Source organism: Squalius cephalus (assembly GCF_949319135.1).
Source record: "Squalius cephalus genome assembly, chromosome: 8".
Classification (NCBI taxonomy): Eukaryota; Metazoa; Chordata; class Actinopteri; order Cypriniformes; family Leuciscidae; genus Squalius; species Squalius cephalus.
This window is the reverse complement of record NC_137129.1, coordinates 3,427,177-3,453,653: the sequence shown is the minus strand read 5'-3', so window position 1 is coordinate 3,453,653 and position 26,477 is coordinate 3,427,177. Positions and strand designations below refer to the sequence as shown.

The 26,477-nt window shown below is 37.0% G+C and overlaps 1 long non-coding RNA gene across 2 annotated transcripts in view; it reads right to left on the bottom strand.

Moving 5' to 3' along the window:
• Positions 1-21,353, bottom strand: part of LOC307162747 — a 54,905-nt gene extending 33,552 nt beyond the window's left edge. For both annotated transcript variants that reach the window (XR_013821974.1, XR_013821975.1), the window contains exons 1-2: positions 21,030-21,353; positions 13,074-13,188 (exon numbers count right to left, since the gene is read on the bottom strand). This is a non-coding gene — a long non-coding RNA (uncharacterized lncRNA). The remainder of the gene's footprint in view (positions 1-13,073; positions 13,189-21,029) is intronic.
• Positions 21,354-26,477: the final 5,124 nt, after the last annotated feature.

The following is a 26,477-nucleotide window of genomic DNA, read 5'->3' as shown; positions in this document are numbered from 1 at the left end:
AACACTGTCAATCAATTTTCTGTCCCTATTCCAATGGAAAGTGCGCCTGACAGGTCTATTTATTTGGTTTGTGAAAACTAAAATGCCAAAGAAAATAAGCAAAAGACCAAGTTAACTCACATCAACAAGAGATGTGATAAAGCAATATACATTCATATCTGCTAGCTGCCATTTCTGACAAATATATATACAGTGAGGAAAATAAGTATTTGAACACCCTGCTATTTTGCAAGTTCTCCCACTTGGAAATCATGGAGGGGTCTGAAATTGTCATCGTAGGTGCATGTCCACTGTGAGAGAATCCAGAAATCACAATATATGATTTTTTAACTATTTATTTGTATGATACAGCTGCAAATAAGTATTTGAACACCTGTCTATCAGCTAGAATTCTGACCCTCAAAGACCTGTTAGTCTGCCTTTAAAATGTCCACCTCCACTCCATTTATTATCCTAAATTAGATGCACCTGTTTGAGGTCGTTAGCTGCATAAAGACACCTGTCCACCCCATACAATCAGTAAGAATCTAACTATTAACATGGCCAAGACCAAAGAGCTGTCCAAAGACACTAGAGACAAAATTGTACACCTCCACAAGGCTGGAAAGGGCTACGGGGAAATTGCCAAGCAGCTTGGTGAAAAAAGGTCCATTGTTGGAGCAATCATTAAAAAATGGAAGAAGCTAAACATGACTGTCAATCTCCCTCGGACTGGGGCTCCATGCAAGATCTCACCTCGTGGGGTCTCAATGATCCTAAGAAAGGTGAGAAATCAGCCCAGAACTACACGGGAGGAGCTGGTCAATGACCTGAAAAGAGCTGGGACCACCGTTTCCAAGGTTACTGTTGGTAATACACTAAGACGTCATGGTTTGAAATCATGCATGGCACGGAAGGTTCCCCTGCTTAAACCAGCACATGTCAAGGCCCGTCTTAAGTTTGCCAATGACCATTTGGATGATCCAGAGGAGTCATGGGAGAAAGTCATGTGGTCAGATGAGACCAAAATAGAACTTTTTGGTTATAATTCCACTAAATGTGTTTGGAGGAAGAAGAATGATGAGTACCATCCCAAGAACACCATCCCTACTGTGAAGCATGGGGGGGGGGGTAGCATCATGCTTTGGGGGGGTTTTTCTGCACATGGGACAGGGCGACTGCACTGTATTAAGGAGAGGATGACCGGGGCCATGTATTGCGAGATTTTGGGGAACAACCTCCTTCCCTCAGTTAGAGCATTGAAGATCGAGGCTGGGTCTTCCAACATGACAATGACCCGAAGCACACAGCCAGGATAACCAAGGAGTGGCTCTGTAAGAAGCATATCAAGGTTCTGGCGTGGCCTAGCCAGTCTCCAGACCTAAACCCAATAGAGAATCTTTGGAGGGAGCTCAAACTCCGTGTTTCTCAGCGACAGCCCAGAAACCTGACTGATCTAGAGAAGATCTGTGTGGAGGAGTGGGCCAAAATCCCTCCTGCAGTGTGTGCAAACCTAATGAAAAACTACAGGAAACGTTTGACCTCTGTAATTGCAAACAAAGGCTACTGTACCAAATATTAACATTGATTTTCTCAGGTGTTCAAGTACTTATTTGCAGCTGTATCATACAAATAAATAGTTAAAAAAATCATACATTGTGATTTCTGGATTTTTTTTTTTAGATTATGTCTCTCACAGTGGACATTCACCTACGATGACAATTTCAGACCCCTCCATGATTTCTAAGTGGGAGAACTTGCAAAATAGCAGGGTGTTCAAATACTTATTTTCCTCACTGTATATATATATATATATATATATATATATATATATATATATATATATATATATATATATATATATATATATATATATATATATATATATATATATATATATATATATATATATATATATATGAAGAGTTCAGATGCAAAAGCCTCTAAGTGCCATCTGAAATCTTCTTCTAGAATGATCATTTTTATCAAGCTTGTATATTTAAGTGAAGTAATTTCACTTAAAACGACAAGTAATAAGTAATTTGCATTGCCATTTAAGTGAAATTACTGAACTTAAATATATAAGCTTGATAAAAATGATCATTCTATAAGAAATTTTCAGATGGCACATAGAGTCTTTTGCATCTGAACTCTTCATATATATATATATATATATATATATATATATATATATACATATATATATATATATATATATATATATATATATATATATACATATATACATATATACATATACATATATATACAGGTGCTGGTCATAAAATTAGAATATCATCAAAAAGTTGATTTATTTCAGTAATTTCGTTAAAAAAGTTAAACTTGTATATTATATAGACTCATTACATGCAAAGTGAGATATCTCAAGCCTTTATTTGTTATAATCTTGATGATTATGGCTTACAGCTTGTGAAAACCACAAAATCAAAATCTCAGAAAATTAGAATATTACATGAAATCACACAGTAATTACACAATAATCCCATGGTCATTGAACCAGGTTTTGGTTATTTTGCCAGTGTGGGCCGGTGCAAATCCTGCTGGAAAATGAAGTCAGCATCTCCATAAAGCTTGGAGGAAGGAAGCTGCTGAAGGAAGCTGAAGGAAGCATGAAGTGCTCTGGAAATGTCCTGGTAGACGGCTGCGTTGAGTGGACAGCACAGTGGACCAACACCAGCCGATGACATGGATCCCCAAACCAACACAGACTGTGGAAACTTCACACTGGACTTCAAGCATCTTGGATTGTGTGCCTCTCCATTCTTCCTCCAGACTCTGGGACCTTGGTTTCCAAATGAGATGCAAAATTTGCTCTCATCAGAAAAGAGGACTTTGGTCCATTGTGCTTTATTAAAGGACAAGTTCGGTATTTTACACTTAAAGCCCTGTTTACAGATCGTTTCTGATGAAATAGAATGGTTGAGATAAAAATGTGGACACATGCTGCTGTCCCGAGAATTTTAGGTTTATTTCGCTTCTCCCCCCCACCTACAGAATGGCAGCCTATGGGCACTGGAACAATCCTTCCTAAAACGCATTAAACTTTCGATTACAAAGACGTGAAACTCACCGAGTGGTCAGGGGTGTTCACTGATATGCTCACACAAAAATCGCTGCAAAAGATGCTTTCCAACAGGTTTTATCGTAGTTTTTGTCCAACTCCATTGACTTGAATTGGATGGGCTGTGTGCAGTACGGTATTACTCCGCCGCTTCTTCTTCTGCTTCTTCTGTGTATTCAATTAAATGCCAGTGGTTTGCTTGCAATTGGCAAAGGTGCATTATCGCCACCAACTGGGCTGGAGTGTTTATTATTCAAGCTCTCAACGGAAGAATGTACGGGTGTGAGACGTTTGGAAAAATAGGTCCACAGTTTTACAACGAATGGTAAAACACCTGTTGGAAAGCATCTTTTGCAGCGATTTTTGTGTGAGCATATCAGTGGACACCCCTGACCACTCGGTGAGTTTCATGTCTTTGTAAACGAAAGTTTCATGCGTTTTATGAAGGATTGTTCCAGTGCCCATAGGCTGCCATTCTGTAGGTGGGGGGGAAAGCGAAATAAACCTAAAATTCTCGGGACAGCAGCATGTGACCAAATTTTAATCTTAACCGTTCTATTTCATCAGAAACGATCTGTAAACAGGGCTTTAAGTGTAAAATACCGAACTTGTCCTTTAAATCCAGAGTCAACGCAGCCGTCTACCAGGACATGTCCAGAGCACTTCATGCGTCCTTCATTTTCCAGCAGGATTTGCACCGGCCCACACTGCCAAAAGAACCAAAACCTGGTTCAATGACCATGGTATCACTGTGTAATTACTGTGTGATTTCATGCAATATTCAAATTTTCTGATATTTTGATTTTGTGGTTTTCATAAGCTGTAAGCCATAATCATCAAAATTATAACAAATAAAGGCTTGAGATATCTCACTTTGCATGTAATGAGTCTATATAATATACAAGTTTCACTTTTTTAACGGAATTACTGAAATAAATCAACTTTTTGATGATATTCTAATTTTATGACCAGCACCTGTATATACATACATACATATATATATATATATATATATATATATATATATATATATATATATATATATATATATATATATATATATATATATATATATATATATATATATATATATATATATATATATGGGTGTGTGTTTCCCTACATTTTGTCCACAGTTTTTTTTTTTCATCTGAAGCTTGTTAACCCATAAAAATGTATTAATCAGTGCTTTTCACATAAACATGATTTTTGTCATACATTTCGATTAAACAATACATTGATTTCAACTAAATATCTAGGGCTGCATGTCTCTGATTGTCCCATTCCAGTATTTGTCCTCTTTATAGATTCTAGTAAATACAGAATTGATATGGCCTGCACAGGAATCTTTATTACCAGCTTTTTACCCGTTCGTTTGCCAATTACAGCACTGGACCTCAGCCATTGCGACAAATGAAAATTGATAGCCTGATCAATCTGGTAATAAAAACCATAAAAGTTATATTTAATTTCCATATGACCTAGTACACTTTTTTTTGTACTGACTCAATGCATAAATGTTTTGAAAACTTGTGGCCATTCAATATTTCATGACGCATGCACCGTAATAAAAGACAAAATGGGTGAAATTACTAAAAGTGCATGGTGAGATTGCATGGTTGATGTAACAGATAATTACGAAGCACATATGAAAATCAGTCCTCATGGTGAAATGTTTTTTTGTGCATCACGGCTTCTTAAGAACTTGCTTGTTGCCAAGCAACTTGTTCTGTGAAGAACATTTCTGAGCAATAGTAACGGAGTATATATGAACACACTATAGGTTTTTGATCTTGCTTGAAATAACAGGGTATGCTCTTAAATCAGGCGACAGCACTAGGGAAAAATGTAGATTTTTGTCCTGATTTTTAAAAAAGAAAAATGTTCACACCTCCAAATAAACTAAACTAAACTTTTTTTTTTTTTTCAGTGAACAAACAAGGTAAAAATGTAATCCTCTTAAAGGTTCTTGCAGTCTTCCCAAACTTTTGGTTCAGCCTCGCCATTTTCTCCAGGCGTCATGTACAGTATGGCTAGAGTCAAGTGCGCTTGTAAAATAAGCATCCTACATTTTCTTGGGTCTCCGTTTACTATTCCTTTACATGCAACATCCAATTTTCTCGGCCAGTGATGTCGGTAAATCGTGGGCCTGTGCAATTCAATAAAGAGCACTTAAAATGCTGAGTGGCTCATGAATTATTCAGGAAACATCAGCCTGCATACCCACAGAGCCAAACCCACGTCTGAACGTCCATCGGAGCGCAGAAGCTCGCTTTCCAAGATCTATATATCTCTGCACACAATAAGCTGATGTGGCATGAAAAAGTTTCTGATCACCACACACTCCGGAGGACCCCAGTCATCCACTGGACCCGACATCCAGACGAGCTGCTCTTAAACACAGTTATTGTGGGAAGTGGTCTCATGAATAAATCAGAGCTCAGACTTCCACTGGGATCTGGGATGGACTTCACAGGGACAAAAACAAAGACGGGGATCCCTTAGTTCCCTCATGCAAGATTTTAAATCAATGAATTACATGATAGTAGCAGTGGGCGATATGACCAGGGCTTGACATTAACACACGCAAACCCGCCAAATGCAGGTTTGGCCACTTTTGACATTTTTCAATTGTAATCTTTTAAAAGGGCATCGGGAAATAATAAACTATGTGCTAAGTAGTTGTCAAAAATAAAGAGATTTTTCGATACCGATACAAAAATATCTGAAACGCTTCCAATACTCATTTTCTGCAGAATAGATACAGGATACCAGCTGCTCTTTCTCTCTCCGACAGCGAGTTACACACAAACCCGCCTCTCCTCACTCACTCGTTCCATTTGCTCTGGATGAATATTGTTGGTGTTACAGTTGGTGAATTTCGATGTGTGATTGCGCATAATTTTACCATAATTACCGCAGATTGTGTGCTCACACCCAAAGAGTGCACACATAAAGCCGCCTAGCAGCACTAAATTGAGCTCTTTTACGCTGCTTATTGCACTTAAACAGTCAAATACACACAAAATAATGTCAAATTGCCAGTCTTGTCGAGTATTCATGTAAACACAGTCAGTTATGTTTTAAGTTAATGTAAACAGTTGAGAAAGAAAACGCATGTGTAACAGTATAATGGATCCATCAGGTCTTAAAGTGACAGCAGCCTAATAAATTTGCTGCCAAATTATGAGTTGATATTAAAAATATCTATATGGCAGTTTTTCCCCATGTCAAAATTGAGGCCAGTGAAAATGCTGGGTGGCTAGTAACTTTGGAAAACCACTAGCCACAGCCAAACCCTGACCAAGATCTTATTTCATGATATAAGGAATTTTATTTCATGTAGTTATTTTTAAGTCTTTTTTTTTTTAATAACAATAACAAAGAAGCAAATTACAAACAATAGGACAAATGTATAGCAAAACATATGAATTGAGTTAAGTTTTTCATGTACAATATATTTCAGGTATTAGAAATACTACAGAAATTGAATAATAATCAAATGTAAAAACAAAATACTGCATAGTCTTCACTGTAATTTTTCTTATTAAAGCTACTAAATTATTCAGTCTAGATCAGCAAGTTATTCTCTCTTTTGTTTGATTAACATTAACGACACAGAGAGCATCAGGTATAATAATAGTCCGCTGTCACTTTAAGACCGAATGCACAGATCAGTTATACTGATACACATCCGGTTTACACCCAACTGTTTACCATCCTCACCATGGGCATTTTGACATAATTGTGTGTGTGTAATCGACCATTCAAGCGTAATAAGAACTGAATTCGTGATCACATGCTGAGAGACGCTAGCCTGGAAATCCAGACCTAAATGTGAAAGATTAATGGTCTGGCATCGACTAATGAAAATCGGCCAGCTCGAGGGGCGGCACCAAGCATGCATTTGAAAATCTCACTGCACGCAATTGGATAACACTACGACCAATCACAACAAGCCCCATACGCTTAGCTACCAGCGGAGCTAACTGGTAGATTAGACTCTTGCCGTATCCGGTCGGCAAAACAGCAAAAACGCCCTTCTTACAAAGGAAGGATTTGAGCGGCGTCTTCTGTTCCTCTTTTAGATAAAAAGCCAAGTCTAACTCGTTCATTGTAGCGGCCAAAGCCGTTTCAAACAACTGGTGTTCATCCATAGCCATCTTGCAATGTTTACTAATGACTTCGACGTCACAGCGCTGTCGTCATCTCGCCTCTGGCCCGCCTATATCAGATAACCCGATGTGATTGGTGCAGCTCGGATACAAGGGCATATTTAATGAGCATCATTACTCGACGCCAGAGTAAACTCGCTGAGCAAATTCAACTTGTGCTCTCGTGAGAACTCTGGATTTCCAAGGTAGAGAGATGCTGCTTTTTCTTCAGCTGTGTGTCAGTCAACACGAGCACCGCATTGAGTTCTTTTTACAAATGATTGCGCTTAACTCATATTTACATCAATCACTCCTGCTCTTTATTGTCTCATTCATGCGTTTCATCTCTCTAAAGCAGTGGTATTCAAATGGTATTCAAATTGCGCCGTTTTGCCGTTTCTACAAGTGAGCAGCGTGTCAAAACAATGGAGCAGTTCACACCACAAGCGCTCGTGGTCGTTTATGGTAATGATGTTTTGGAGCTATATCTATAATATTTGTATCTAGAGCCAAACGCGCTTCATTCAAGCCCTTTCAGCTCGTGCGCGCTGCTTGATGTAAAGAGCCGCATTAAGAGCTGCAGATGACGTGGTTATTTTAACACAGTGAGCAGCAAATTTGAATAAGTTGTGAACATTACTTGGTTCAGGAATGAGAATAAATGTCCTTGAGCAATTTATGCACATCTATGAACACGCAATGATTTATACATGCATATTTATATGTGTGCTTTGTATTGTTTACACCATGGAAACAGAGTCATCCATTATAAATACAGTGACATTCAACAGTAGTATCCGTATCAAGCGAGGCTTGTTTTTGACTTTATGCTCGCGTAGTTATAGCCCTTCATTGCCATTTCTCTCAGACCATGTAAATGCAACTTTCGGCCAGGCATCCTTCCAGAGACCTTAAAGGTAATATGCCCACGAGGAAATCCATTCATGTAGTAAAACTACTGCTCTTTGATCTACCACTCTTGGATAGAGACATGACAATGCTTTATCTCCACTGCATGCCAAGGAGGCAATGTATCCATGGCAACAGGGAACATGTCAGATGATAAATTGTCTGGCCCTATGGTGGTGAGCGCTCTTTGACTATAGAGCAAAGTTAAACCAAGGTTTGTTTTCCTCATGAGTCTTTACATATGTCTTCCTGCTGAGGATATAGCAAAGTTTTCAAAGACACTGAAGTGGCATTTACTTATTCTTGTCTTAGTGCACATATAATAATAATAATATATCTATAATTATATGTATATATATATATATATATATATATATATATGTGTGTGTGTGTGTGTGTGTGTATACATACATATACATATACATAGTACTTACAGATAGGTTTACTATAAATTACAGCCTTGTTTTTAATATACATATTAAATTTTGTAGTTATACAATTTAATATTTTATATAATTGAATATAATACAATATAAATAAAACGTTTTCAAACTGCAGTACTATACACTCACCTAAAGGATTATTAGGAACACCATACTAATACTGTGTTTGACCCCCTTTCGCCTTCAGAACTGCCTTAATTCTACGTGGCATTGATTCAACAAGGTGCTGAAAGCATTCTTTAGAAATGTTGGCCCATATTGATAGGATAGCATCTTGCAGTTGATGGAGATTTGTGGGATGCACATCCAGGGCACGAAGCTCCCGTTCCACCACATCCCAAAGATGCTCTATTGGGTTGAGATCTGGTGACTGTGGGGGCCATTTTAGTACAGTGAACTCATTGTCATGTTCAAGAAACCAATTTGAAATGATTCAAGCTTTGTGACATGGTGCATTATCCTGCTGGAAGTAGCCATCAGAGGATGGGTACATGGTGGTCATAAAGGGATGGACATGGTCAGAAACAATGCTCAGGTAGGCCGTGGCATTTAAACGATGCCCAATTGGCACTAAGGGGCCTAAAGTGTGCCAAGAAAACATCCCCCACACCATTACACCACCACCACCAGCCTGCACAGTGGTAACAAGGCATGATGGATCCATGTTCTCATTCTGTTTACGCCAAATTCTGACTCTACCATCTGAATGTCTCAACAGAAATCGAGACTCATCAGACCAGGCAACATTTTTCCAGTCTTCAACTGTCCAATTTTGGTGAACTTGTGCAAATTGTAGCCTCTTTTTCCTATTTGTAGTGGAGATGAGCGGTACCCGGTGGGGTCTTCTGCTGTTGTAGCCCATCCGTCTCAAGGTTGTGCGTGTTGTGGCTTCACAAATGCTTTGCTGCATACCTCGGTTGTAACGAGTGGTTATTTCAGTCAAAGTTGCTCTTCTATCAGCTTGAATCAGTCGACCCATTCTCCTCTGACCTCTAGCATCAACAAGGCATTTTCGCCCACAGGACTGCCGCATACTGGATGTTTTTCCTTTTTCACACCATTCTTTAGAAATGGTTGCGCGTGAAAATCCCAGTAACTGAGCAGATTGTGAAATACTCAGACCGGCCCGTCTGGCACCAACAACCATGCCACGCTCAAAATTGCTTAAATCACCTTTCTTTCCCATTCTGACATTCAGTTTGGAGTTCAGGAGATTGTCTTGACCAGGACCACACCCCTAAATGCATTGAAGCAACTGCCATGTGATTGGTTGATTAGATAATTGCATTAATGAGAAATTGAACAGTTGTTCCTAATAATCCTTTAGGTGAGTGTATATACACACACATTCACACATCACACACACTGTAAACAAGTTGCTGCCTTCAATTTTTAAGTACAATCAACCTGTATGTTTAAGTCATTTCAAATTAAATTACATTAAACTGACTTTAAAAAAAAAAGTTGAATCTTGTATAACATAAAAAAAGTTGAAAATTGCTTAACTTATTTTGATGAGTTAAGGCAATGTAAAAACATATGTTGTCATAACGTATTGTTCATATCATTTTTTTTACAATGCATTATTTTTTTACAATGCATAACTTTTTTCTTTCTTTTTTTTTTTTGCATTTATGACGCATTTTACAAACCACTGATCCCAGAGACTGATCTTAATTCCAGGTGAACTTAAGTTCACTTAATTCCAGGTGTAAACAGTCAAACTTACATGAAGCTCTCAAACTACCTCAGCGGCTTCATAAGTCAGATTCATAAGGTTTGCTTAAGCTTTTCTCCTATTCATAATTCAGGACACCTCTGGCTGAGGGGCTTAAATAAGGTTATTCTTAGAGAAATGTAAGACTCGGACATGGCTAAAGGCTGCGCCTCCCCTGATGTCAGAGGAAGGATTAGTACGATGTATATTGACACGGGAGTCCGACTTGTCGGGCATATTGATAAGTGCATGCAGGATTAAAGCAGTCTGCATCTGATGACTAACCTTGATATTGTAAATGATGTTTTAAAGAGACCATAACATTGATTTGCAGATGAAATTCAAAGCATAAGCAGCATCCTTTGTAGTCTTTGTAAAACTGGACAAAGAGTGAGAGAAACAGCGGACATGAGAGAACAAGAAAGTGAGAGATAGAAAAGAAAGTAGGCTTGTATGACTTGATCTTGTTTTCATGTTCTGCCTCCCACTGTGTCCTCTGCTAAACTATAGTTTATGGAGGCACTGGGGCTGTTCATCACTGTCAATGATGAACACATTAAGAAACTCAGCAGGGATCACCGGCTCATTTCCATACATTTACAGACACTGACCTGAGCTAAGCTGACAGTGTGTGCTGAGCATCTTTCTTCAGCCGCACACACACACACACACACACACAGTTATAAAAGAGCAGAGGATGACATCAGAAGCATTATCAGGGTACTTATTTAAATGACAAAATACATGAAAACATTAAGTAATATCACACAATCAAGAGATTTTTTTATTTATAGTACACCTATATGTTGTGCAGCACTTTATTTTTCCAAAAATGTGATGTTTTATTGTAAAGGAATTATTGCATTTTCATTTGAAACATTTTAAAACATTGATTAATTGATTGATTGATTAAAGTTTAATTCATTTGATTATCACGTTTTTGATGATACATTTGTTTTAAATAAAAAATAAAATCCAGAAAAGTTCAAATGTTAATAAATTACTACATAACCTTTTTAACATTCATGTGTGTAGACATGCTTTTTTGGTGACTGAAATTAAATCTAAATCTTGGTGACTGAAAGTCATTAAAAAGGAAGCCAGAAAAATGTATGAAAAAAAGAAAAATTTGGGAAAAAACAGATTTCATTGGGCCCCTGATGTAAAGCATGTGATATATAGAGTCACAAATATGAACTGAATTACGGGGCCATAGATATCACTAAATTGATCTAGGCTTCAGTTACAGCAATCAATATGATAATGATCAAACCGGCCTTAGACTTTAACAACTGTAGATCCCTAAATCTGTAAACGCTCCCCTCAACAAGATTAATACCCATCTCTGGACAACACAAACACATAAAACACCCTGAAAAAGACAGAGATTACCTCTGGTGATGTTTATAATATGGCAATCTAATTTCAATACTGACATAATTTATGTGCATTAATCCTGTTTACAGATTTTAGTGGCACATCAATAATTCATCATATTTAGTTGGCAAACCTGCACTGACAAACCAGGTAACCCTCCAAATTTCTAGCAGATGAAATTCTTGTTTTGGCAGACTCTCTTAGATACAAAAAAACACACCCTGTATGAGTTTTTAATGTTGATATTATACAAGCAAGAATGCAATTTTTCTTGAATTTCCACAAACAAAAGGGTAATATTAAAGGGAGCCTATCATGCCCCTTTTTACAAGATGTAATATAAGTGTCAGGTGTCCCCAGAATGTGTCTGAAGTTTCAGCTCATTTGAGATTAACATTAACATTAACACTCACTCGGGGCGGGGTCTATGCTAACAGGGCGGAGTCCATCAGCAGTTGTGGGCGGGCCCTAAACACATAAGCCGTCACATAAGCTGCAATCTGCAAACAGCTTGTTCTGAGACACTGCTTATGTTTTATTGGGACTAAAACAAATAGGAGTGGATGGATTTATGATCAAACACCATGTAAAAGTGAATTTTGCATAATAGGTCTCCTTTAAGTGATGTACATTTTAAACACAGTATTGTTTGCTTTAGTTTGCAAAGAAATAATAGTTCAAACGAAAGCCACAGCAGAGCTGTTGTGTGTCTCCATTCGTTAGCAAACGAATCTGCGGCTTTGGTCAAATCAGAAGAGTCAATTATTCAATGACCCATTCATAAATACAGTTAGCCACTGAATGAATGGTGGCGGATTTAGTTTAATATTTAAAGTATCACTTTGTTTTTACCATCATTTCATATTTCTATACTGAACATGTTTTATTTAAAACCTCTCATGATATTGTAATGGCATTCATGCCAACCTCTGATCGGCATTAAACAGTGTGTAAATGCATATAGAGGCATTTATTGTATTAATAATTATATTAATAGAATTTTAAGGAATTTGACTGGAAGGTATGACTGCAGTGTAAGTGGACGAGAGGGATGTTACGCAGAAGGATGTTAAATGCCTCAGCGGGTTTGGCATTCTAAAAAAGTTTGGGAACAACAAACTGAACGTGGATATATTTATGAAATCCTCGCTCGGCTGGTATGTGTCACCAAGGCCAGACAATTGGAAAGCAGAGAAGCAGAAAAATATGGATGTGACTAGTCTAGGCAACATGCATAAATAACCAAAGTAATTTACAAACATTTACAAGTATAATTGTAAGTCTTATTAAATGCAGCTTGATATACATTTGTGGTGTGGCCAGAGACAGGTCCGCTCAACTAATAAATGAAGTGTAAACTCATCCTGAGAACAATGCACTGCGAGAGAGACACCAGGGAGCATGAAACCTACCACAAATCATGGCCATTTCTTCAGAAAACACCGAGAGACTTTGAACTTGAACCTCTGACTGTGTCCTGCACCCTCAGATCCATCAATAGACGTCTTATGGGTCACTCCAGCAACCCTTAACAGTGGGAAAGAGAGGTGAAAGGTTGTAATGAAGCCTTCATTTCACTTGACAGGTGGGCGGAGGGTCGACAAGTAAATTACTTTAATTTATTCCTTTTAATTTGCTGCAACTTCAAGCCGATTTAATTAGTGCTCCAGGGTCTGATCACGTGATCGCACTGTCCAGCGCACTTGCTGCCGTCTCCGGGATCCCACAGAGATCCCACAGAGATCCCGAGCTCTAATTCATAGTGCCGTCAGGTCCAACTTTGCTCTCTGATCTCATCCGGAGGAGTCATATTCTCTGAGTGTGTGTGGCTCAGTCACGTCAAACACAAAGCACAGACGCTGAGAGGATGTGTGTGTTTGCAGGAAAAGATCGAACATGTGCAACAACAACATGTGTAAGATTGCTTGCTGGGGGGGGGGGGGGGAGATACTGGATAGAGCGCTTATGGTGTGTTTAAAGGATTAATTCACTTCAGAATTAAAACATCCAAGATGTTCATGTCTTTCTTTCTTCAGTTGAAAAGAAATTAAGGTTTTTGAGGAAAACATTCCAGGATTTTTCTCCATATAGTGGACAACGGGTTGAAGGTAAAAATGTGAGTTTCAGTGCAGCTTCAAAGTCTCGACACGATCCCAGCCGAGGAATAAGGGTCTTATCCAGCAAAACAATCAGTCATTTTATATAAAATAAATAAATATATAATACTTTTTAACCACAAATCAAATGCTCGTCTTGCACTAGCACTGCGATGCGCCACATACATAATCACGTTGAAAGATCAAAAAGTTAGGTTAGAGTGATCTTATTTTTCTCCTTCAACTTCAAAATCGTCTGACATTGTTGTTTTAATTTTTCTTTATTTTTTGTAAATGCCGTTTGACTTAGTCTTTGCACGTTCACTTTGTAAACACTATACTTTCAACGTGATTACGTCATGGGATGGGATTACATGCCTGTATATTGCGATTAAAATTGCAATATGCTACATATTTTACTATGATTATGGTTACTACGATTGTGAGCTTCATCGCATCAATACAAAGTATTGTGTTTACATGAGCTAAACTGTAATTGCAATATTGCCTAAATCTCATTATAATGGCATTATGAGGGTTCATGTACACACAGTGGATGTTTTACATGCTCACTGCTCATGGTGTGGCTGTCACAGCTGTTACTTCTACACAAGTTACAGGACTGTTTCTCTGTGTGTCGGCATGTTGACTCCACTCTCGCTGTGCTGTCAGGACAGAGGCACAGGAGAAGAAACCAAGGATATGTGGTTCAGGGTTATGTAAATAGATTTTTTGGAATTAGCCCTGATTTTAACCCAAGGTTTTCAATGTTCTTGGTCAACATATTAAATCATTCAGTTTTATGACTGCTAAATTTCACTCTTCAAAACACATGATGATCTTGGATTATTATTTTATATATATAAATTGATCAAATATATATATAAAATAATAATCCAAGATCATCATGTGTTTTGAAGAGTGAAAATATGTTATATAATCCAAGATCATCATAAATGTTTTTTTTTTTTTTAATAAATGTATTTCAATTAATATCAATTCATTTTATTGTAGGGATGCACGGATATAAAAAAATAGACTAATACTGTTATTTTCATATGTCTGATATTAAAATTCCACACTATTTTGTCTAAATAAATGGTTTAAAAACTAAAATCAGTGGTGTTATATGAATTTACTGTAGGCATCACTATATTATAATGTACAGCATGAAAAAAAAGGATGTTTATTTTGAGATTTGATTTAACAGTGTCATAAAACTAGATAAACCTTAAGTGAGCGTTGGATGACAGCAAAGGTGTAAAATGTATGTAAATGTAAAAATAGAGAAAATTAGCATGCACAATTAAATATCAAATATCAGCCAACATTAATTAAAAAATAAAACCTCTACAATCAGCCAATGGTACGATATGTTCTGCATCCCTAAATATATATTTTTGGTCACTATAGCTATAATCGCATCGGAAGTCAAGACAGAACCAACAGCTTGATATTCTATTTCAACAAACACTTATGAAATGAAAATAAACTGGAAAAGAGGAAACCCTAATAAACCCAACAAACCTGAATAAAATCCACAATATGCCTGCTCTGAAAACTGTGTATTTGCATCTCAATGACTGAAAGTGATTCAAAGTGGCTGTGAACTCTAGCAGGATCTGTGTGTGTGTCTGAGCTGTGCTGACACATACAGATGAGCTGATTTACTTCACATTTTGACCGCTTGACTGCTCAGTCAGATCTAGATCAGCTGCTCATCCAGATTCCAGGGTGGCTTTGAATGCAGACCAACAACATCATCCTGCATTATAATAGCATTTAAGTGACAGCAACTACAGGTAACCAGCAGCAGACAGGCTTGCAGTCTGAAATAAATGACGTCTTTAATCTGGCGTTTGATCTAATCTTGCACTATTGATCTTTTGAGATGCATTACAGAATTTTACACATTCAATCTCAGCTGAATGCAAGCAGATATTACACTAGTGAGAAACACAATGAGGGAGATAAATGGCTAAATCTAAACCTCAACTTTCATCCTGCACAAGCCTCTTTTAACCATATTTTAGTGATTCAGATATTTCTTTACAGTGGCATCTTCATAAATTGCATGTAAGAAACAAGATTTCTATCCACAGTTTATACTCCGTATGCACAATTTTTAGACGTCAGTAACACTCTAGGGTGAATTTGGAAAGCAGGCAGAGAGCAAATTTAATTTTAAAATGTTTGTGTGCAGTGTCTATTGAACACAGCAGCAATAAATCATCAAATGATGATCAAATAATAGAGCATATATACAGATGCATAACTCTACATGTACACGACGAACTGTCATCAGACACTTTGGAGAGAATTATGTCAAGATATGGGAACAAGAACACTATTTATGAAGATCGATATTCGGAAGGAATACCTTCAATTCTTGTCCAAAAAACATACATGTTATTTATATATATATATATATATATATATATATATATATATATATATATATATATATATATATATATATATATATATATATATATATATATATATATTCTATGTTGTATAGAGTAAAAAATAAAAGAAAAGGCCTGCTTAGATTAGATTATGAGGAAGTGCTGATTTTTAAGAATTAGCTTATTTTTATCACCCAAAAGGTCTGAATCGAAATAGAAAGCACTGTTTTGCTAAATGCGTGAGACTCATGTCCTATATAAGAGAGCATATAGGAACTCATGCACAAACGGTTTCTTCCATTTTAACAACTCTAGTCCGCTCACATCATAATCGTGTAGGATTAAACTGTGGCAGAAGCAGACAGCTGAGTGAGTTTGCTTAAAGTCAGCAAAATCTCACAAAAATATACAATAGCGAGCTGCAAAAGCAGCCAAAAATATTTCTGACTAGAGTCAAATAGAGTAAATTCAGTGCAAATTTAATATGGCTCATCATTCTCATGTGTTGAGCATAATGTAAACTTACTCATGCCAGAGGGACCCAAAGTCAAACTCCACACACGTATTTAAAGAGCCAAGACCCAGATAAGGAGAATAATTAGCTTTGGCAGAGACAGGAACTTCCTTTTAGCAAGTCAAATTACACAGTCTCCCCCCAACCGTTTATTTGTTGTGAAAATCCAATTCCTCGCTAATTTTGGGCCTACTTGACTTTCATGAGCACATTCTTATAAATGTTTAAAAAAGCGTCTGAATTTGATACACAGGATTCTAGATGAAAGACAAAATTAAAGTCTCAGTTCCGCAAACAACTAAGCCTAAACAAACCAATTCATAACAACATATGTGCATGAATGAATGAATCTTAAAAGAGATAATCTGGTCAGTCATATTTTTTTTATGATAAATGGCACTCTTTATGTAAGTCTCTCTCTCTCTCTCTCTCTCTCTCTCTCTCTCTCTCTCTCTCTCTCTCTCTCTCTCTCTCTCTCTCTCTCTCTCTCTCTCTCTCTCTCTCTCTCTCTCTCTCTCTCTCTCTCTCTCTCTCTCTCTCTCTCTCTCTCTCTCTCTCAAAAAAAAATGCTATTACTTTATAATTTGTTTAGTAGAAAACAATGTTTCAAAGTAAAGACAGGATTTAAAGGGATAGTTCACTTTGAAATTAAATTTTGGTATGTTTTAGCTTACCTCTAGGGCATCCAAGATGTAGGTGTCTTTGTTTCCGCAGTAGTTTCAGTTTTGATATTTTTAGGTCAAACCGTTCTTGTCTGTCAGTCATATAATGCAGGTCTGTGGTCACTGTCTCAAAGAGCATGCACAGAGAAGTCCAAATTAAACAATTCCCCATCGTAAGTACACATTGATGACCTAAGACACGAAACGAGCGGTTTGTGTGAGAAAACGAACAGTATTCATATCGTTTTCACCTTTACACAACCACATCCAAGTGATCTGAGGGCGCGCGCGCTTCCTGGTGTGTGACGTGTGCGCGCGTTCTGGCTTAGTCTGCGCAAGCGCCGGAAAGTGTACAAGAGGTAAAAACGATATAAATACTGTTTGTTTTCTCACACAAACCGCTCGTTTCGTGTCTTGGGCCATCAATGTGTACTTACGATGGGGAATTGTTTAATTTGGACTTCTCTGTGCATGCTCTTTGAGATAGTGACCACAGACCTGCATTATATGACTGACAGACAAGAACGGTTTGACCTAAAAATATCAAAATTGAAACTACTGCGGAAACAAAGACACCTACATCTTGGATGCCCTTGAGGTAAGCTAAAACATACCAAAATTTAATTTCAAAGTGAACTATCCCTTTAAGCTTAACCTTAGACATCATCATCATCTACAGTATCATGCAAACTAAAGTGACATAAAACCCAAAGGGCAGGTATAATGCGCATCAAAAGGTTAAATCCATTAAATCCAGATATTGCTCCTTAAAGAATTTAGTAAAAAAATAAATAAATCTGCATGCTTACTAGCTATTGGAAATTTGAACCAATATCAGGGAAAAAACATCAGTTCATCTATAATGAATGAAAGAAACAAAAAAAGATCACTCTTAAAAGGTTTGTGTCTTTGTAGGTCATACTGCAGTGGTTTATCACCATGAAATCAAAATTGACAATTCTTGTTTTTTTTTTTATGGAATATTGCAGTATTTATAATAAATTATTTATCCATGCACAATCAGATCATTATTTAAATTCATGTTCCATCATAATCTTGAATGAAAATAACTTCCCCGTCCTCTCGTAGCATCATCGCTTCTCTTGAGCAACCTGTCACTCACATGAGATCCACCAATAGCAAACCACAACCATCCAATCAATTCCTCATGGACAAAGTCAAGCCCCGCCCCTAAGATCACTGCAACTTCCATTTCATGGCAACTTTAATGTAACACCCTTTGATCCAATAACCTGCCTTGTACTGTACATAGTGGGGGGGGAAAGTCACAACACCGGACTCAGATCAGTAGAGAGATCAGTTTGTGCATTGACATTGGCAGTCAGGCTGGAGCATGAGGAGACTCACAGAGCAAACAGAAGCTTGCATTACGCATTTAATTAAACTCCAGCCTGGTGACATCCTGCATTAGTCAGGCTGTCGAGATGCCACCCAGATAAATGAGCTGTGGATTTTTGAAACTTTGTTCATGATAACTTCTCATTAATACTCAGAGTAATTAATGCTGGCATTCAGCGCACGGGAGCCACTAATTACAGCACTGCCTCCTCACACACACCTGATGACAAATGTGCTCTCAAACGCTCTCAGAACCGCAAAGAATCATGGGTTTGGCAGAAGATCACGCACAGTTCATTATCTCTCTCAACACTGAAGAAGAAGAAGACACAGCCAGATTTTAGGAACGGGTTAAAGATGTTCTATTACATCTTTAAAGAGTTAAAGAGATGTTTTACACACATGCTGATGCCTTTGCCTTGTTGAATAATCTTGTGGTCCATCAAGCATATAAAGACGTTTCTTAGTGGAATGAACATTTCAACACAACAAAGTCATTCTGGTTCTGCTTGATTCATGTTTCTTTTGTCTCTAGTGTAAATGCAGCTATCGCTGATGTAACAAGACAGGAAAAATTTGTGGAAATCTGGATATTTCCATTGGTTTAGTGAATTTAAATATGAAAAAAAGTATTTATATAATTTTAATTATTTTAGCTGAGAGAACATTTCTTCCATTTGCAAGGAAAAACTGGCATTATAAAATAATAAATCAAAGACTGGATCATTATTATCAAATCACTGGAATAATCAAGAGCCTGTGAATCGGAACATATTTAGGGAATGCGAATTATATAATGTCTTCATACTGCAAACACAAATTCGCAATTCAAACCGATCTGCAGACATGTTAGCTGGATGGTTTGATTTTATTATCTTTATAATAAGTTGGATGGGCCGAATTTTAACAAGCTGTAATCAAGGGAGCAATGAGGGGAAAGGGCTGTGGAGACAAAATCTGACACAGGAAATTAACTCCTTATTTGAGTGTAGACCCATGACTGAAAATATGTTGCTTAATAGCTTAATTGCATGATAAATTGGCATTTGCTGCAAAAAAAAAAAAGAAAAAAAAAGGGGGTTTGGTTTCATTTTGAAATCATAATTGAAACGATGATAAATAGCTCTGGAAATTTGAGTCAACAGTTGTAGATAAATGTCCGGGACAGTGTCTCCTTTTACAACCAAACCCCGGCATTGTCAGCGCACTATTTATTAGCTCAGCTCACAAATGTCAAATCTATATACTGTGCAGTGTCACTAGCGCTTACTAGTCGTTTTTCACTGCTGCGATCATGGCCTCTGGAATCCCAGATAAACGGGTCGTCATCTCATCCGGGGCCGGCTCCTTCATCTCTGAGGTCAAAGAGCTTATTACCTCTCGGAGAGCTTTATAAATAACAGTACTCCAGAAGAATCAAATAAATAAATAACAAGAACGAAAAATACTGCTGAAGAATGAGTAGACTTCTCCCTCCGAAAAGTATCAATTGCTTTTTCTACTCATGACCTTCCACAAAATTATTGCAGTCAGTAGCAAAGTGACATACACTGTAAAAATGTTTTGTAGGGTAACAAAATATATATATATTTCATGCTAGATTATGACGTCAGGAGGCCCTGAGCACGAACACCACCTCACATGTGCCTACAATTTATTATTTGGTCTTTTTGGAGAACCGTACAGGCCTATACAAGCGCATTCAGGTTTATATAATACATTTTTTTCTTTTAATGGCAAAATTCCATGTTCACAAATGTAAAATTTCCTGTAGAAAAAATCCCAGCTTTATATAATTCAAGAAAGAAATGGAGCTTTATGTTGTAAATGTTTCAATAACTTTAAAGTGCCCTGAAATCTCAATACTAAATTTGCATACTGTCATGTAGGCCTACTGAATTAAATGACGAACTTTTTAAAGTTGTTCGCTTGCTATTTATTTACCGAGTATTCGAACTTCATTCTCATTTTCTCTACGCGTTTCTTCCGGACGCAGATAATGACTTCCGGTCACTTTGATGCCCGCGTGAACTCTCGTTTTCTGTCACGCTTCTTGCAGTGTTTGTTCGTTTGTTGAAACGAAGCGATTCAGTTTTCACCGTGTAAAAAACCCACATGAATTATGACATCTGTATCATACAGGATTTAATGACACGTATACTGTACGAGTTCGAACAAACTGAACACAACACGCTGTGTGTTATTTACGTTCATCACAGCACACTCAATCCACACTTACCACAAGAGTTTAAAAAACACAAGCAATGGTATAAACCGCATTACAAACACTTAAATAGCTCATTAAAATAAAAGAGTAGTGTTGCCTCACCTGACTTGCTTCCGTCCAAGAAGAGTGAGTTCCTCAACGCCATTAAAGATAAGTTTTCTCTCCAGCTGGCATTTATCCATTAAAGCAAACGAGTTTATTTTCCTTTTAATAGATCCGCTTGGCTGTGGTTTAATTGTGTCTATGGTGAATTGTTTTAAACTTGCTGGCTTGCTTTGTCCAAGCATGTTCCCTCATCTGAGTGCTGAGCAATATTTCGTTTGTTTTTATTATTTTGCAATTAATGCAATAACTGCCAAATCAACAAAAATGAACAAAAATAAATGTGCATTGTTTGCTTATCAGCGCCCACTGCAAATTATTTATTTTTTATTCATGTGCTAATTAAAATAACTTCCAGCCACATCTTTTCCTTGATGACGTGTTTACTGCCGCGAGGGCGGGGCAACCTGTCACTCAAATGAGATCAACCAAAGGCAAACCACAACCATCCAATCAATTCCCTATGGACAAAATTTACAATACATTTTTTTCTTGTTCCAGAAGCCATTTCACTCGTATATACTTCACAATAGGGAAGAGAAGACTAGCACAACTTCCTTTTAATGTTGACGTTAACACTTAGAAAGGGTAGTTTGCTTTTTACAGAGTGTAGTGACTCATTTTTTGAAGAAAAAAACCTAAGTGTAAATTGAATTGGAAGCTAGTTACTTTTCAACAGTCCTCTTCTGTCTAGTGTGCCATACTAGAGCCTTGCGGTGTGACGCCTGCCATTCAGTGTCTGTGAGTTCAGGGCCGAGTCGGGTCACTCATAAATCATTAATGTGGCTTCTTCAACTTCTTCAGATGTCTCTGTCTCTGGGGACGACGTTGGCCGCTGGTGATTTGTGACATTAGAGCAATGTGCATCCTCAGATTCTCCTTCCTCTGTATCACAAGACAACCTGAGCTGGAGCGAATCTCATCGCTGGTGAGGTGATAGATAACATTCGCAGGGATGAAGAAGAAAGACATCCAGTGACCCGCTGTCACAGAGCTATCTAATGGTTAATTGCACACTCTGATAAGCCTGTATCAAAAACGAGGAATAACCTCAAGGTATTAAGATAAGAGCTATTTTTAAAGTGTTTGTGCTGTTATCGGACGTGCAGAATTATTTTAGTCAAAAACAGAGCAAATAAAAAAAGATCAGCAGGCATGATTTATTTAGTGTTTTCCCCATTCACTTCAGAGTGATGTAACCGTTGCACTTCAGTATTATTTATTCTATTCATTTAAGAAATTGGTTATTAGTTATGAATCTGAGCCGCTACCCACTGTTTTGCTGTGTTATTGTGAATTTAATGCATTGCATACATCTTTTAAACATGTGTTAAATAATTACAGTGAGTTCAGCTGGGTCTGGTCAAATTAACCCATGCATGTAAGCAGGGCCTAAAATTAACGTAAAAGTGAATCATTGTTGGCGAGTATGTGAAAGTGTCAATCGCCAGTTGGCTGGTAATATTTTTATGAATTCTAACAATGCAATGTTGTGAGAACATGAACGTGAACAACGCTCGGGACAGTTGAAATAGTTCGAAAGAGAACTCAATTCACTAAGCGCACGCACATAAATCTGAAAACGCATGCGTGTCAGTATGGATCCGTGCAGCTCTTAAAGTGACAGCAGCCTAATATTCCTGCTGCTGTCTGTGTTTTTAATGTTAATCAAACAACAAAAGACAAAGAACAATCACTGACTTCTCTGAATAACTTTTGTAACTTTCACCGGCTATTGGCAGGTTATGCAAAAAGTTAGTTTTAGGCCCTGCATGCAAGTATGCCCACTCAAAGTTTACTCAAAGTAAATTTGTTCAAAGTCGGCATTAAAAACGGAAGTTGTGATAGTCTTTTCTTCCCTATTGTGATGTAAATCCAAGTGAAATGGCTTTAGGAACAAGAAAACTAAAATATAGGGCAGGGCTTGATTTTGTCCATGGGGAATTGATTGGATGGTTTGCTATTGGTGGATCTCATGTGATTGACAGGTTGCCCCGCCCTCACGCTAGTAAACACGTCATCAGAGAAGAGAAGTCACTGTAAGAGGGAGGGGCAGTTATTTTGATTTAAGATTATGAGGCACAATCATTTTTTTGAAAATGAATAAATCATTCATAATAAATACTACAATATTCCATAAAAAAATAAAAATAGTCAATTTTTATTTCATGATGACTTTAAAAATGTGTCAGCCTGAGAGTTTCATCCTCATTTGCTTTTATAAAGTTAACATTTTAGAAAGTCCTTTCTTGCCAGAGTCTCTGTTAGTTTGTAAACTGGGGATGCCAAGCCACTTTGGAACAATATGCATTGTTAAAAGCTCAATACAAATAAATGGAATTAAAATGAGGGTGTTCTAGGTCAAGGCAACAGCTCTGGCCAAGTTTGACAATCTCACAATTTATATTCATAAGTTATTTATATTGTCCTTCATTGCACAGTGTTCTACCTCTCCAGACCTGCCAGGTGATAATTATGGCCTGAGTGAAATTAGCTAGTCTTCTGCAAAGTGGAAAAAGGAATTAGTACAGCTGGAAAAATAAAACTAAAAATCTGAAGGGCACTGAACAGGGTGCATTGTGTATCAATGAGAAATGGCACCTTCGAACGCCTGCGCAGCCGGACAAAGGTCAGCCGACTGGCCGTGTTTCGCCAAGATAAAGCCTGTGCCCAGCGTACATAATCATCCTGTTATGATAAAGCCCATTGTGTACAAATTTCCATTGTGATTTAAATGAGAAAAAAGGCAGGAGATAGGAATATCTTCACTTGCACTTGAGGAGGCAAAACACTAAGGGATCTCAAAGTTATTTCTTCTTATCGAGGAATGGGACAGTGTCCTCACCGCCCTGCTAATTGATACGAGTTATGAACAGCACAGAAAGCAAAAATAACCAGAAGAACAATATCAGTTTCCGTTTTTGATTTTGCTGGCCAATGACAAGTTTCATTTCTTAATTGGTGTTTTGAGTGGGATAATTGCCCACAACCAGAACTTACTGCAGTTTTAGTGTCAAAATGCAGACCAATCTTTAACATTTGCCTGGGGAAAGAAAAAATCTGTTTAATTTATGTTTTTTCACTTTGAAATTGGTAGTGGAAGTATATATGAACACCCAAACCAGCGCATATCTCCACCTCAGATGACCCGAAAAGTGTCATATTGGGTGAAGATGTTTGATATTCAAGGACTTCCTCCATCTTTGACTGAATATAGTTTACATGCAAAGCGCCCTCTTTGGCTGATAGATAATCAAACTGCTCAACAAGGACACAGCGCTGATGAAAACTAAGCAAGGGAGGGGAAAACATCATTGGCCTTGGGTGCTTTACCCTCAAATCAAGGCTTCATGTCAAGTCTTTCTCGGTAAAGCAGTGTGTGAAGTATAATGAGGAAGTTTAAAGTTAGTAGCCAATGGGCAGGAAGAATGGGACAAGAACCGGGGTTGATTTAATCGCTCAGATGGGAACAGAAATATGTTTGTCTGTCATTGATTTGTCCAAAACTGTTATCTACACAAAGATAGACATGCCCGAGGCCAGTCTGAGACTCGGAGTACTTGACCACACTAGAAGAGATGAGATTGTGATCCCGCCGGATCTTTGCGCTGTCAGCCGAGATTCTGTTCTGACTGTGATATTCTCACTTTCAGATCATGTAATCTGTCCACTGGCCTCGAGAAGCCGAACTACTGTTCCCACCTCAATAAAACATTCGACTTATAATGACAACATCTTCAGTGCTTTTCAGAAATGTAACTAGTTTTGCAGAGCACAAGGAACTACAAATAACAATCGCATCATGTTGGTTTGATGGCCACTGGAGAACTTTTTTCTCCATTCTGTCTCCTGATGGAGTTCGGGTTCCTCGTCTCTGGCTTGATTAGTTGGTGACACTTAATATTCAACATATTATTGATCTGACTGTACTGACGCTGCCGTGTAAGAACTGAACTGAGCTGGACAATGAAACATATTTTTCTGTAATCACTGTTGAAACAATCTCCATTTCATAAAGCACTATAAAAATAAAGCTGACTTGACATGCTGAGTCATATGCTTCAAATAATTCATAGGAACAATCATGCTGTTGTAATAATTGTATGAATAATTCAATAAACAAATAAATATATATATATATATATTTACTGGAATTTTTTTATATATATATATATATATATATATATATATATATATATATTGTATTTCTTTATGTTTTTGTCGATGTTATTTGTTGCTGCCGTCTTTGGCCAGGTAACTCTTGTAAAAGAGATTTATTATAAAATATATTAATGTATTATCAATTATTCCTATGTTTTATCATTATTAATCATTTATTAATGAATTATAATTTTAATCATTTGGTCTATGGATAATTTAGCAGTTTCACACAAGCATGGGTAATATTGTAAAAAAAATAAAAAAATAATTATATATATTTTTTTTATATAATAGATAATATTATAAAAAAAATGTTTTTAAATAAAGCTGGAGGAAGTCCTTGAAAAAAAATCCTCTTTTCTTTCTCTCTCTTTCTCTCTCTGGTAACATTTTATATGCTAGGTACAATTAATGCTGTAACCATAACCACATTTTGTCATTAAACTTTTTCAATTACAAATGATGTGCAAACTAGTTTTGATTTGCTATTGACTTTGAAGTGCTACAAATTGCAATACAATATTGTCACTCTCTATAGCAACGCTCTCCCACATATTAAGCTATTGTAACTGCACTTATTTCCATCGTTGGTATAAGTAGAAGTGGGTGGAAATATACAAGAAATGTTCCCATATATATATATATATATATATATATATATATATATATATATATATATATATATATATATATATATATATATATATATATATATATATATATATATATATATATATGAAGAAGCTCCTCCATCGAGAGACAGTCACTCAGACTCAGACTCAGTTTTCCACAGTGAGCAGAGCTTCATGTCCAGAAGTCTTCAAAGACTCACTGACATCCACTGAGGTCAGGACCTTTCCTCAAGGTTTGGACGGCCTTTGACTTTGAAGGTGAGTTAGTCGGACAAGAATAAGAAAGAGCAGAAGGAGAAACGGAGGTGTATCTGTCACTGGAAGAGTTTGTGGAAAGGGTTATGGCAGCTGCGGATCCTATTCATCCTCACTTTAATCTCAAAGGAATGTTTTCAATGGAATCAACATGCACGGAAAAAGCCAAATCAAAAGACGAGAATCCATTCTTCACTTTATCACGAGTGACTCTGTCTCGCCATTATTCAAATATTCACCGAAAAATATATTTTAGAACAAGATCATATAGTATGGTTAAACTATAAAAAATATATAATTTATCGTGTACATATTTTTTCTAATTCATTGAAGTTAGCTTCAGCTAGTATTAATAAGAGTATACACAAAGACTATATATATATATATATATATATATATA